Genomic DNA, 13,932 nt, shown 5'->3' on the forward strand with positions numbered 1-13,932 from the left:
TATAATGGAGAACTAGATCCTGTAAATGTAATGGTCAGTCTGAGATATTTTTGTCCTTGAAAATAAGACTTGAAGCTATGTCTTACTTACATAGTTTGTTCCATTTTTTATTCCTTCGGATGAAAGTGATAACTAGAACAGAAATAGACTTTCTGTCTGCTTGAGTCAGAAATTTACAAACTAAACAAAAAATTACTGATCAGGAGACCATGCTTTTATGTTGTAAGATTTCTTTGCATACTTAAAAGAGATTATCTTAGCAGAGGTATAAGATTAAGTTGAAATCCAAGCTCTGGCTCAAGGTGCTTTTCCACAGGTATCTATTTTCTTCTTTTCCTCTTAGGGTACACATTTGCCACAAGTGACAAATACCTAAATAATACCTATGTACAAGGAACTTAGCAAGTTTGGTACATGCTATTGTATAGATATCATTTAAGTGTATTTTCCCAAGTTTTATGTGTTGGAAGTAGTACCTACACTGGCAATCTGGGAGGTGAGTGTAACTTTATAAGGCTAGACCTAGTGGGAAGTAATTAGGACATTGCAGGTGCTGCCCTTAGAAAGACTCTTCTGGGACCCTGGGAGTTCTTATGAGAGGGTTGTAATAAAAGAGTAAGATTTCCCCTCCCTGCTCTTTACTTCTTCTCTTGCCACATGACCTCCCACTCTTACACATGCTCCTGCTATGGTGCCATCCTCCATGATGTACTGAAGCCAAGAGTGTCTTAGCTAGAGCTGTAACCATGCTGTTTGAACTTTCAGTCTCCAAACTGTGACCTAAGTAAGCCTCTTTTCTTTATAAAGTATCCAGCCCAAAGTATTTTGGTATAGCAACAGAGACCTGATGAATAGAATATACTTGCTCTGACTGTAAATCCTAATGATATTGACTTAACATGTTACATGTTTCATTAGGGAGCTTTACATCACTATAACAAAATATCTGGCACAGGGTACTGCTGAAGTAAAGAGAGGTATATTTTGGCTCACGGTTTTGCAGGTTTAATTCTAAGATGGGAAGCCCCATTGGGTTGGGCCTCTGGTGAGGGCAACATGTCATTACACAAGTGGCTATCCTAATGAGTGGTCACAAATCAAGCAAAAACAAAACAAAACAAAATCAACATTTTGGAAGAAAAAATTGTTTGTGTTGGGACTAGAGCTGCCCTAAAAACAGCAAGAAATTGGAATGTTTTCAAAACACATGAAAGTTGAATTGCCACTTGATAATTTTATTATAAGATTGAGGGTATATTTGTAATGTTCACAATACTAGCAAAACAAAAAAATTTTGTTTTTATGCTCAACTAACTTCACCTATAATTTTTAAAAGGGAATTTATTAATGTTTGACCAGATGCAAATGTTTTGTTTTTAATTTCTGAAGTAGAAATAGCATTGGTGATTGAAGTATTTAAAATCTTTTTCTAGTGTATTTAGAAAAATCATTAATTATATTCTATAAAGAATAATGCATTACAGGAAACAGTTATGATTCTGAAGTTTTTCATTAACAGATTTTCTTTCTTCGACATTAAGCAGTTTGAGTTAGAATTTTCTTGAAAATGTTTATCTTATAAATGTGTTGAAAAGTGAGTCAGACATGAAAAAACAATAATTTATTGCAACAGACACCTACATATTTTTAACTCTGATAATATAAAGGCTAAATTTTTGTGCACTTTATATTTTTAGTGCTATGAATTTTTAACAAATTCTTTGTTTTAGGATAATTTTAGATTATAGAATTATCATGACCTTAGTACAGCAAGTCCTAATTTGTCTCATACCCAGTTTCCTTCATCATTAATACCATATTAGTGTGATGCATGTCACAATTAATGACCCAATATTGATACATTATTATTAACTAAAGTCTGTATTTTATACAGAGTTCTTCACTTTTCCCTTAATGTCTTTTTGTTGTTCTAGGATCCCACTTAGGATGCCACATCACATTTTGTAGTCATATTTTCCTAGGCTCTATTGCTGTGACAGTTTCTTTGCTTCCCTTTATTTTCATGACAGCATTTTCAGGAGTCCATCTTATATAGAATAAATAAACATAACTCCAATGTGCTAGATATCCAGTATGCTGAGTTTGTGTTCCCCAAAACATAAGAATTCTAAGGAACAGTGGAGATTAAGAGTAGGAAATATTTATTGAGGGAGAGAGTTATAGCTCCTGAGAGACAGGAGGGGATCCAGAAAATGAGTTCCCATGGACCCCACATTATAGAGTAGGTTTTATAGAGCAAAATCTTGAAATGGGGATTGGGAGTTAGAGCACAGAGGTAAAGAGCCATTCTAATCATCTCATGTCAAGGGGCATATATTATCCATTTACCTGGCTTCTAGCAGTTTGTCAGATTTCTCCATTGTGAAATCACTCTATTTTTGACTTAGGCTTCCCTGACCATGAGTGAGGTTGAGCATCTTTCACATGTTTCTCCCTCCTCCCTCCCTCCCTCTCCACTTCTCTGGACTTCTTTCAAGGTTTCATTTTTGTCTCTGGTCTTCTATAGGTTGAACACACTATACCCATGGTTAGTACTTTAGAAAGTTATTTTCCTGGGTGAGCTCTGGTGATCTGAATCTGTGGTTGGTTGTCTGTCATTAATTTTTGGAAAGTCTTCAGTCATTATTACATCACTTTTTTTTTCTATCCCTTTTGATATTCGAGTTAACCACATATTTCCTGTTTGGAATTTTCCCCCAGTTCTTGGATATCCTATAATTTGTGTTCTTTTTCTTATTGCAGTCACTTTAAGAATTTTTTATTGACCTGTAGTCTAGCTCAAAGATTGGTTGTTGCACCATGCTGAGTCTTCAGATAAAGCCATCCGAGGCATTCTTGATTTCTTTTGCAATCTTTCTGATTTATAGCATTTCCTTTTGATTCTAATGGCTTCCTACTCACATTATTTAACTGTTCTTGCATGTTGTCTGCTTTTTCTTTAGAGTTCTTTATGTATTAATCATGGTTGTTTTAACTTCTCTGTTTGATAATTCCAAAATCTGGCTCATTTTCCAACATCTAAGTCTGGTTCTGATAATTGCTTTGTCTTTCTGGGATTTTTTTCTTCTCTTTTGGCATGCCTAGAAACTGAAATAAATAAGCCTTTCTTATGAGGATTTATGTTACTCTAGCTAGAAGTGGGGCTTTGTTCAGTGTTTGTTATAGCTATAGGTGCTAGAGTCTTTGCATTCCTTTAGTTTTTATATCCTCTGTTGCTGTTAGACATCCTTGAGTACTTTTTCTGGGAAGCTGTGTCTTGTAGCTCTTTCAAGTAAGCTATGCTGCATGGTAATGGAGCCCTGCCATCTTGGTAGCAAGGTGTGTGTGCATGCGTGTGTGTGTGTGTGTGTGTGTGTGTGTAGGGATATTCTATAATTTTTCAACTAAATCTCAGTCTTTGAGTGGGCCAATTTCACTGTCCTATGACCGTCACAAGTTTCTCCGCTCCTCCTTCCTCAGCACCTTAAGTGAGACAGAAAGGATAAGAGAAGTGAAATAAGAAGACTGTCCTTTCCCTGTTGCACTAGGAAAAGGCTCTGGTAAGGTAGATCTCCCTGGAGAGTAGGTCTTTGTTATCGAGAAGGTTGGGATGTATTTCACAAAGCAAATTCTTCTCCCCTTCCTCTGCCATCACTAAGAGATCTTTTTCGGTTCTTCATCATAAAACCTAGTCAGATTCCTGAAGGTAAAGCCCATGAAAGGCTGGAGATCCCCTAGAGTATGCCCTTCCAGAGATTTCTGTTCCATGTTAGTCCACATTCAGACTTCAGCAAGTCCTAGGATTCACCATTTATGTATACCTACCCTTTTGTTTTTGTTTTATTTTGTTTTGGTCTTTTGCTTCCATCCAGTTTTGTATCAGATAAGCACATCTCCACTGTGGCTCTCTAGAATTTCCTCTTTCCACATTTCTGGTTGATGACTTATTTTTCAACTAAATTCCCAATAGATCCATGAAAAATTATTGATTGTCCTTTAATCCAGGTTTTTTTTCTTGTAAATACAGAAGTGATGGAATTTTTACGACCTGGTTCTGAATTCCTTCCTCCTTCTTTCCTCCCTTCTTCCCTTCCTCCTTTCCTTTTTTCTTCCTTCCTCCATCATATATTCCCTTCTTCTCCCCTCAGCCCTTTCCTCCCTCCCTCTTTCCTGCTGAAAACCTCTATGAGAACCAATCTCCCTCTTCCTTATACTCTTGAGATTCTATCAACCTTAGAGCATTCACCTTAGATTGTTTAATCCTGCATCACAGTGCTAGTCTTGTGCCTACACACTCTATCTCTGTTTCTGTGTTTCTTTATCTTGATCAGTCTGTATCTGCGTAGGAGTATATCAGGAATCCCAAATATCTGTGGAATGCATCATATGTTGTCCTCTCTCCTCTCTCAGTGCCACAAAGCATAATGCATTGTACATAGTAAATGCTCAGTCGATGTTTTCTTAGTATTTCAAAAGTATAGAAACAAATATTTAGAAAAATTTCTGATCATGGAGGCTCTTTCATCTTGGAAAAAATAACAACTGTCTTTCTCTCCTTTGTCCCCTCTCTTCTTTCCACTCTTTTCTCTCCCTTCTCTCCTTTTTACCCCCTCTCTTCTTCCATTCTTCTTGTCTGTAAAATGAGAGAAAAGCATTTTCTTACTGAGTGGATTGTAGAGGTTAAGTAGTCCAACATGTGTGTAAAGCGTTGAGAACACTGCTTGCAATCGGTGTGTTGTAAGGACTCAGTAGCTGTTAACCCTTAACAGTGAGAACTGGATGATTGTGATGATGATGATGGTGATGATGGTGATGATGGTGGTGATGGTGGTGGTGGTGGTGAGGATGAAGGTTGTGGTGGTGTTTATTATTTGCCCATAGCATTCCTTGTTCAGCCTCATCAGCCATCAACCCCCCACAATATTAAACTTCTGGTGACTCTCTACGTATATTACATCTCGTTCTTTGTCTTTTCCAGACAATCTGCATCCTTGGTCTAAAATGTCATTCTCTGTATCTCTATTAGCAAAGTCCTGTCCTTCCACCCAGCTCCACCTCACATGCTCCCTCATCAAGTAATAGTGACAGATTCTTCCAGGCAGCCTTGGCAGGAGTTCTTACGGCATTTGATTACTGAGGCAATAGCTGAATGCTATCAATACTATTGTTTCAGTCAGATCAAATTTATACCATGTCTGTCCAGAACTATTACTACCTTTGCTTTTAACCCATCCTTGTTTAGTTAGTACCTATTAAACAAATGTAGGTGAAGCCAGATGTGATGCTGTATACCAGTAATACCAGCACTCTCAAAGGCTGAGGCAGGAAGATTGCAAGTTCCACCCCAACCTGTGCTATTTAGCATCTTAGCAAGAACCAGCCTCAAAGTAAAAATAAAAAGGGCTGCTGAGGTGGCTCAGTGCAGAGGCCCTGGGCTTAATCCCTACCACAGGAATTAAAAGAGAAATGAATTTAAGTAAAAGAGGGAGAGAGGGAAAGGAAAAGAAGGAAAGAAAAAAGGATGAATGTAGATAGAATAACTCAGAAGCAGAGGTTGACCCAATTAACTCAGCTTTCTTTCAGGCTATTTGCAGGGACACATCACGCCCACTAAGCTAATTCTCCAGTAATCTATACTCCCTGGAAAGTAGGTATATCAATCACCTTTCATTGTTACTAGCTACTTTTGTGTCTGTCTTGCCCATTAGCTGGAGGGCTGGCATAGGGTTATCAACTTGGTCTTATTTATTGTTTGGGGTGCAAAGGAGGGAGTTGCAGAAGAACAGTTAAAATTTGTTAAACAAACAAATTATTTCAGTGTTTTATGGTAGAAAAAAGGGTAAGAGAAGAAAAAGTGAAAACTTTAAAGAAATTAATGGCAAAGCTTGAAGAAATAAATGAACAAGTAGAAAGAAGAGAAATGATGTGTTAAGTGGCTTAAACCAAAGAAAAACATGAAGATTTTGTTTGTTTTGTTGTGTTAAAAATCTGTATGCAGAGATCTTTAGCATTACAAAGGGGAAGCAGAGAGAAGTTAGAGGGTCAGGTAGTGGGATAACAATATTTCAAGATATAAAAAATATTCATTCTTTTTGTCTCAGTAAAAATGATATGGTAATCCTATGAATATAGAAAGAGTAATTATTATTGGAAATAGGAACAAAATGACCCTACCATGACCTATTTCTTTTTTTTCTATTTGATAATATAGTGTAATATTCTTGCCATACATATTGCTCTGATAGCCTTGAAATGGAATCTCAGAAAAATGGTTAATATAACTATCCACATCAGAGGGAATTTTTAGAATTGTATGAACAGCAGTGATGATAATGCATATGTATTCATCTGACAGGTAGAACAGAGTTTACTGATAATTTTCTGTTATTTTATTAAATATGATGTATGCCAGCCAGGAATAAGTTGATTTTTAAAGGAATTATCATATTTGTGTATTTTATCTGAACAATCATCTTGGTATATAAATTTGATGGAATGAAGAAAATATGAAACATTTTCTACAGGAAGTGGTTAGGTTGAAGTTACACTGATAAAGTTTATGGAAGAAACAAATTTATCTTTTATGGGTTTTGCTGTAATTTTGCTGAGATTTGTTCTGGTCTTAGAAAGTATTAACTTTTACCGTCCATGATGTCACTAAACTGTAACACTAATTCTTCTTACAAACATTAAAATAACTATTGTTTAAATACATTTCAGATATCTTTATTTGGAAATCTCAAGAATATTTTCCATAGCATTGTAAATATCCAAATATTTGTGAAATGAATGGATTTGTTAAATGCTATTTTATGCTCCCAAATCTGAAACGACACACTCTAAAAGAATGATTATGCACTGTTGTATAAAGTCTTTTTTTGGAGATGATATTATTTAAGTGGCCCTTCCTTAAGTACTTAGCTTATTCTTGGCTCTTTTTTCTAATTTCATTTGATTATTAATCTAGTTGGTCCAGCAATACCAAAAGCTGTCCTTTTTACTGTTTCTTGCTTATCCTTCTGTATAAAAACCATATAGTGTCTTCTCTGAGTGTTTTCTGAACTTGATTGTTCTATCTGTTGTCTGTTAAGTACTTTAAAAATACATACACACTTCAGGAAAATGTATATACATTTCAGGAAAAGAAAAACTTGTATAAATATTTTAATACTAAATTTTCTGAGACATCATGAAATTAATACAAGTTACCTTTGATGTCTACAATTAAAAGAGGTGCTCAAAGTGGTGGCCGTTACCTTCTAGACATTTATTAGCATGATGAACTGTTTCTTGGGTAACCTTGGTCATTGAGATTACTACCCATGCATTTCTAATTTCTTCTTTAAGGGCAGGCAGTATAGTGGGCTTTCTGTGATATATTACATCCTCTAGGGTCCCTCATGCAAGGGTAGTCCCATCTGTTTTAAAACATCATGATATTTTTCTTTTTCTGAAGTGTGTATACTCTTTTTGAGGATTCGGTGTGTGTGTGTATCTCTGTGTGTGTGTGTGTGTGTGTGTGTGTGTGTGTGTGTGTATATATATATATATATATATATATATATGTTTCAGTACTGGGGATTGAACCCAAGCCCTTTGCTCTGTGCTACATTGCTAGCTCTCTTTATATTTTATTTTAAAACAAGTCACTAAATTGCTCAGGCTGGACTGAATCTTGTAATACTCCTGCCTCAGCCTTCCAGAATGCTGAGATTACAGGTGAGCACCACAGTTCCTGGCTTCATTATATTTGTAAAAACAAAATAAAGAAGTATAATATGCTCATCTGTAGTAATTTGCTTTAAGAACAAAATATGTGAAATATGACAGATTTTAATAAAATTGTACTTTGCTTCAAGTTTTTTGTCAGAGACAAAAAGTATCTGTATGTTGCAATATTCAGAGTCAACTCTTCACTCTTTTACTTTCTTATAATTCTAAGATTGTTAGCAGTTTAAACCCTGCCAACTACTTCAGCCTGAGCTTGCCAGATCATGTCAGCACTTCAAAGAGAAAATAGATCCTTTCGAAAACACATATTTCCTGGGCAGGGGGCATGGATTCTTAAACTGTCACCCATACTTGTTTGGGTTTTCCAGTTTGATCAAAAGGGAGCCTAAATTCTTTTCACTATAACTTCTACCTTCAGTTTTACTATTCTCCCTGCTTTCTATTTTCTTCAAATTTCCTAGACCCTACAGGCAAATTGTGCCTACGGTCTTGTGAGACATTCCAGAACAGAGACAATTGGTCGATAACAAATTATTTCAGATCTCAAAGTTCTTCATGTGAGTGTTTTCCAAGAATGTCACTTGAATTATATCGGAAATAATCATGTATGCCCATGTTTTGCTTTTGGTTAAGTGGATTTAGGTATAAATGGTCTAATTAAGAAGAGACTTTTTTGGTGGTGGTTGTGGTTTCTTCATTTTTTCCTTTCTTTGAAATGCTCAGAAAGTACTGCTGTGCTACGCTTAAGATATTTCGATATAGCTACTGCTGTCCCTGTTACCTAAATATCATAATAGCTAACATTCTTTGAGCACGTGTAAGAGCTTCATGTGTACTTTCTCAGTTATGAACCCTATCAAGAGTTATCACTGTTGTCCCTGTAAGAAATGGAATGAGTTTCTGGAGACATTAAGTGTCTTTCCCTAAGAGCCCAGCTGTTCTCAGGATTGTCCTTGATGCTATATTCAAACCTAGGTCTAACTCCCTAGTTGGATTTTTTCCCTTTATGCCAATGCTTCTCTTTTAATAACATATTTCAGAATAGAAATGACTGATTTAACAATGTAAGAGCTTAGCTTTCCCCCACATCTTCAGAATCTGTTTGTGTCTTCCACGACATTTTACCTGCGTATACATAGACATTCTATTTTGAGAAATTGAGCAAGTCAACATGTTTCTTCCATAGCAGTTGAGCAAAACATGGTATCGAGTTAGCAAAACAGCCATTCTGTACATCTCTGCATTGCTTTGGTGAAAGTGCTGTAATGATTGGGAGCATCCGTTCAGTTTCCCTTGTATCTCAGAGATAAACCTGCCACATGAGGTGACAAACTCTGCAGTGTGATGAAGACACTCTGGGACGTTGATGTTTCATAAGTCTCGTGCAGCCTGCATCCCACATTTTTCCTTTCAAGGTCAAGAAGGTCTTAGATGTTGACAGTGATAATTTATCCCTGGGCCAAACAACTACTAAATTGTCTATGTAGAGGAAAAGACATTTTGACTTTCTATTCTCTATCATCCTGTTACCTCTGTACGCAATTTTTTCCTATTAGTGGCCCACATTTTCTTGTGAAATTACACATTTTCTCTCACTGTCAGAAAGACACAAAGAAAGAGAATTTTATTTTGTAATAATAGCAAAACATATGTGAGTGCTTCAGCCAGTGCACTATCCTGCTAGGGTTTGGGAATGATCCAGTCCGGCGATATGCTTGTCATCTGTATTTATGCATACAGACTCATTCTGTTGGCAATGGGCCAGCCCCTGGCCATTTGTGTGTATTTTCGCTTTCCACCTAGTTTAGAGGTTCCTATAATCTTCCATGCACCACCTCTAGTCACTTCACACTCTAGAAATAAAAGTGAATGAATACTGCTTACTAACCAATGCTGTTTTCAATAGCTCTTTCTTTGTTTGTCCCAAAAAATTATTATTTGCAGAAGGTGACTCAGAAATCATTAGTTTAGGAGAAAGTAGAAATTTGGTTTAGTTATTAAACCACATGATTTTCTCAAATAAATGTGTTTTAAGTTGGTTGGTATCAAATTAATCTTTGTAAACTGCAGATCTTGTCAAGTGATGTTGAAATAAAATTTTCTCCATCACACGGAATTTCTAAAAATTTTTCTTAATTTGGATCCTATAAAGAGAAACTTTGAGCTACCAGTTCTGGGACTGACTAGACGGTTCAGTTCCGTTGATGCCCAGCCAAACTTTCTTCCATCTGAGAGTCACCTTAAGAATGCCACCTCCTTTTTGAAACCTCCTCTGACTCATTAGGGAAGAATAGATAACTATGCTCTGTTTTCTCATCTACTTACTAAGAATGTATCTAACAAGAGCCCATTTTTTTATATTCTTATAGTTGATAAGGGTCTATCTCCAAAACACCATGATGTGGTATCATATAAGAGAGTAAGAATCTTCTCATTTGATCTTTATAGTTCCAGGCACATGGTAGGTAATCTGATTTTGTTATTTAGTCCATATTTTTTGTTGTTACATATTGTGATGATTCCTGGTAGTGAACTACTAGAATGTGCCTATGATGTGAGAGTACATACTATGAAGCCAAATGGTCTGTCTTTGAATCCCAGCTCTACTAAAACAAGCTTCTGTATTTTGGTAAGATACCTTATCATTTTGGTGCCTTGTTTTTTTCTTCTGTAAAGTGGGAGTCTCAGTAATGTCTCAGAGTTATGAGATAACACATATAAAATGCTTGAAACAGGATCTGGTGCACAGCAATCTATAATATTTTTGCTCTTATTGTATAACCTACAAAGAGAGAAAGTAGGGTTGCAGTGTACTATGACAACAGACAGCTGGAAACCCCTAAAACATTACCATGAACCTCTGCAGTAAGTACCAGTCTCCTGCTCGGTGTACAAACAAGCCTGAGGGGAGGGGGAGAGACAGAACTAAGAGGGACAGAAAGTAGTGGCACACCAGGACAACCAATGGCAGTGCAACTGACAAAGGCGCTAGTCCATCTAAGCCACTGATTTTTATTAGTAATCGATTGGGTTAAAGGCAAAGTACGTGCAAGGGTGGAACTATGTACAAGGATGTGCAGTTGTGTGGTTTCCATGGAAATTAACATAAGCCAGGTTCATGAAGGGCAAGACGAAGCATTCTCGAATTAGGAACAGAATAGACAAAATATATGATTGTAATTAGAACATTGTCCTTCTAGTAAGAAGGTTTTAGTTGTGGGAACAGAATTTGGGTGCAAGTTACTCTGATCTTGGCATGTAGGATTTGGCTGGACTCACTTCTATAAACAAGCCAATGGTGGGGTTAATTCTGGGGTTAATGGTGGGGTTAAAATAGTAAGCAGAGAAGATGAACCTAATTATGCTTGACAAATTCCCATGGTCTTGTGTTGAGAAAGCATCCCTTTGTTAATCCCTTCTTTGTTAGTGGCTTAGGGAATGGAAAATTGAGGTCACAGTGAGTCCTCATTTTTGCTACTAGTGGAGCCTAGTGGCTTTATTTGGTGGCACATGGCAACATCATAACAGCCATCATCTAACTCATCTAATGCAAGTGAAAGCTTATGAAATACAGGTGAGAATTGGGTAAGTATAGAAGTTTTCTTCAAACCAGAGAGTGCTGTTTGAATTACACTGGAACAGTGGGCACCGAGAGCAGTTTCAGGCAAATGGAAGTTACTTAGAACCACACTATATACTTTCAATACCTATATGGTCCAGTTTAAGAAACTTTTATGAATATTCTACTTCCTTAAAATTGCTTTCCAAAAAACTAAAACATAAATAGATCATTTATTCCAACTCTGTTTGGTTTCATTCCTTAGTTCATAAAAATGAACTGCACTGGTTTAAAGCCTCAGCTATTTTCCCCAGCCTTAGTTTCAGCTACGTAGACCCGGGGAAATGAGCCAACTGTCACCCATATTTTAGACTGGAGAGCACTGCAAGGAAAGGGCGATGTGAATTAAGAAGTTATTTTTCTTTAACCTAAAGTTTCAGCCACTTCTTTTGAGTTGAATCCCATTTTTCTAACAGACAATTGTAACCAACAGAGTCCAATTGTAACCCAAGTTCTTTGATTTACAACTGAAGAGAATGAAACTTGTTCAAATTAGTGGCTTTCCTTGGCTGTTTACCTTCTTGGTGTCAGAAGCAGACTAGAACTAGGGTTTTTGTAAATGAATCCAGTGCTCTCTTCAGTACCCTGGTTAAATCATCAAAGAATTTTATGTCTAAATAAATAACCCTCTATGTCCTTTACCGCTGAAGCTTTCTGCAAAAAAACCCAAAAAAGAAATGAAATGAAATTAGGGAATTATTTACATCTGGCTTCATCATCTTGTGAGAGCATTTGGAGTTGGGAGCAAGTGGCACACTGCCAGTGACCAATGGAGGCAGGAGATTGCCTTCCTATCATCCGCTACCTTTTATGGTGTCCAGGATTTCTTGCTCTCTTTGTGACCCAGCTGCAAAGCAGCTGTTGTTTGGGCTCCTGCCTTTCCACTCTCACAAGACAGCTTTCCTAACCTTCCCCACAGGTTTTAAACTTCTATAGCACAAATGTCAACTCTGAGCTCTTTGAGCTTAGCCCAGCCCCTTGGGTCCAGCATAGAAGTGCCCTGTGCTATTTCTAAACAGTTTGTGTGGAATGACCCAGTGGTGGCCATGGCAAAGGAGCAGCCCTGTGTCCTAATGGCTCAGCTGAATGGTTGGGCTTCATGCTACTAACTTGGATTTGAAGGCTTTCCATTTGCACCAATTGCCAAATGGAATTGACCAATTTAGTCAGCTAAAGTTTCCTCCTGGAAGCCCTTTTTTCATGAACTCTTGGTGCCATTTTAGGGATCACAGAATACTGATAAAATTTGTGGTTTCTTGTTTTACCTTGTGGGGAAGAAGTGTTATCAGTGATGACACTGCTCATAAAATTCTGAATATCACTCAGGCCTTAAGATTTATCAGATTTGTCCTCTGAAAAATGTTGTGCCTTCTGTATTCTTTCAGTATTTCTTGAGTAGAGTATGTATTTCTTGAGTGAATTCTGGGACTTCACAGCCTCCAGAACTGTGAGAAGTAAATTTCAGTTGTTTATTTAGAAAGAAATGTGTTTTGAATGTTTGCTTTTGCGAGATATTTAACATTCTCCATGCATTTTTGACCACCTACTATGCATCTGGCCCTTGGCTAAGTGTTGATTAAACAATTCTCCTAAAGTGGTTTACAATTAAAAGAGATTACCAATGGTAATTAAAGTACATATGGTAAGTGTCACAACAAAATTAGGAATCAAGTGTTAGAGTACTCAGGAGGAAAAGAATCAGCCTGAAGAGCTCTGAGCAGGTTTAATTTGGCCATGGCCATAATTGAAAAGTTGTCTAAAAGTCCTAAATATAGATGTATGTTACATTTCTCTTCTAATTTTTAATTAAACTAAGAAAAAAAGTAGGTATTGATTTGTACGCGCACTTGTGTTTTATGTTTTGATTTTCTGTGTTCTTTTTCAAAGCCCTCCATTTGTCTCACTTCTTTTTGCTGACGTCATTGCTCTTTTCTCCTTCATAGCCAAACATATCCATAGAGATATCTATTATTGCTTTGCTCATTTTCTTACCCCCCCTCCCATTTCCTTCTGGCTTCAAGTCCTATGAAACACACCTTACCGAAGTCACCAATGATTTGTCACTAAATCCAGTGGATATTTTTCAGCCTTTGACACAATTGACTACTGCGGTCTCCCTGAAATTCCACTTCTGCTTCTAGATTCAGCCTGATTAACATACTGCATTTTTGATATCTCAGATATTTCAGAGGTGCATTACTCTCTATACTTCCCCTGAACCTGGTCCTCTTCCTTTGTTAAATACTCTATTCAGTTTCATAGTGCAAACCCCCAAGACCTATCTGCGTCACCTCCATCTCCCTCTTTACATCTCCTGCTGGCCTGTCTGTCACTGTGGACATATACCCACTTCTGCCTATTTTACGCCTCATGTCAGCTTTCTGATTTTCATTTGCCCGTCACCGGCCTCTGTGCCTTCTGTTCCCGTTCCATCCTGTTATCCTGGCCCTACTCAGAGTGGTATTTACAGAACCCCAGGTAGCGCTTAAGTAACGGTTGGCCTGGGGTGTTCTGTTCTTTCCCACCTCTTCTCATGGTTCTCCTTCCCTCCTCGCTCACTCTAGTGGGCTTCATACCCACTA

General features: G+C 37.2%; 1 protein-coding gene across 8 annotated transcripts in view; it reads left to right on the plus strand.

The window, feature by feature from the left end:
• Positions 1-13,932, plus strand: part of Tmtc2 (transmembrane O-mannosyltransferase targeting cadherins 2) — a 531,775-nt gene that overhangs the window by 423,540 nt on the left and 94,303 nt on the right. The window lies entirely within an intron of this gene.

This window comes from Heterocephalus glaber, unplaced genomic scaffold (genome assembly GCF_053883595.1).
Source record: "Heterocephalus glaber isolate CG9 unplaced genomic scaffold, H.glaber_assembly_v1.0 deba00001572, whole genome shotgun sequence".
In the NCBI taxonomy this organism is placed as follows: Eukaryota; Metazoa; Chordata; class Mammalia; order Rodentia; family Bathyergidae; genus Heterocephalus; species Heterocephalus glaber.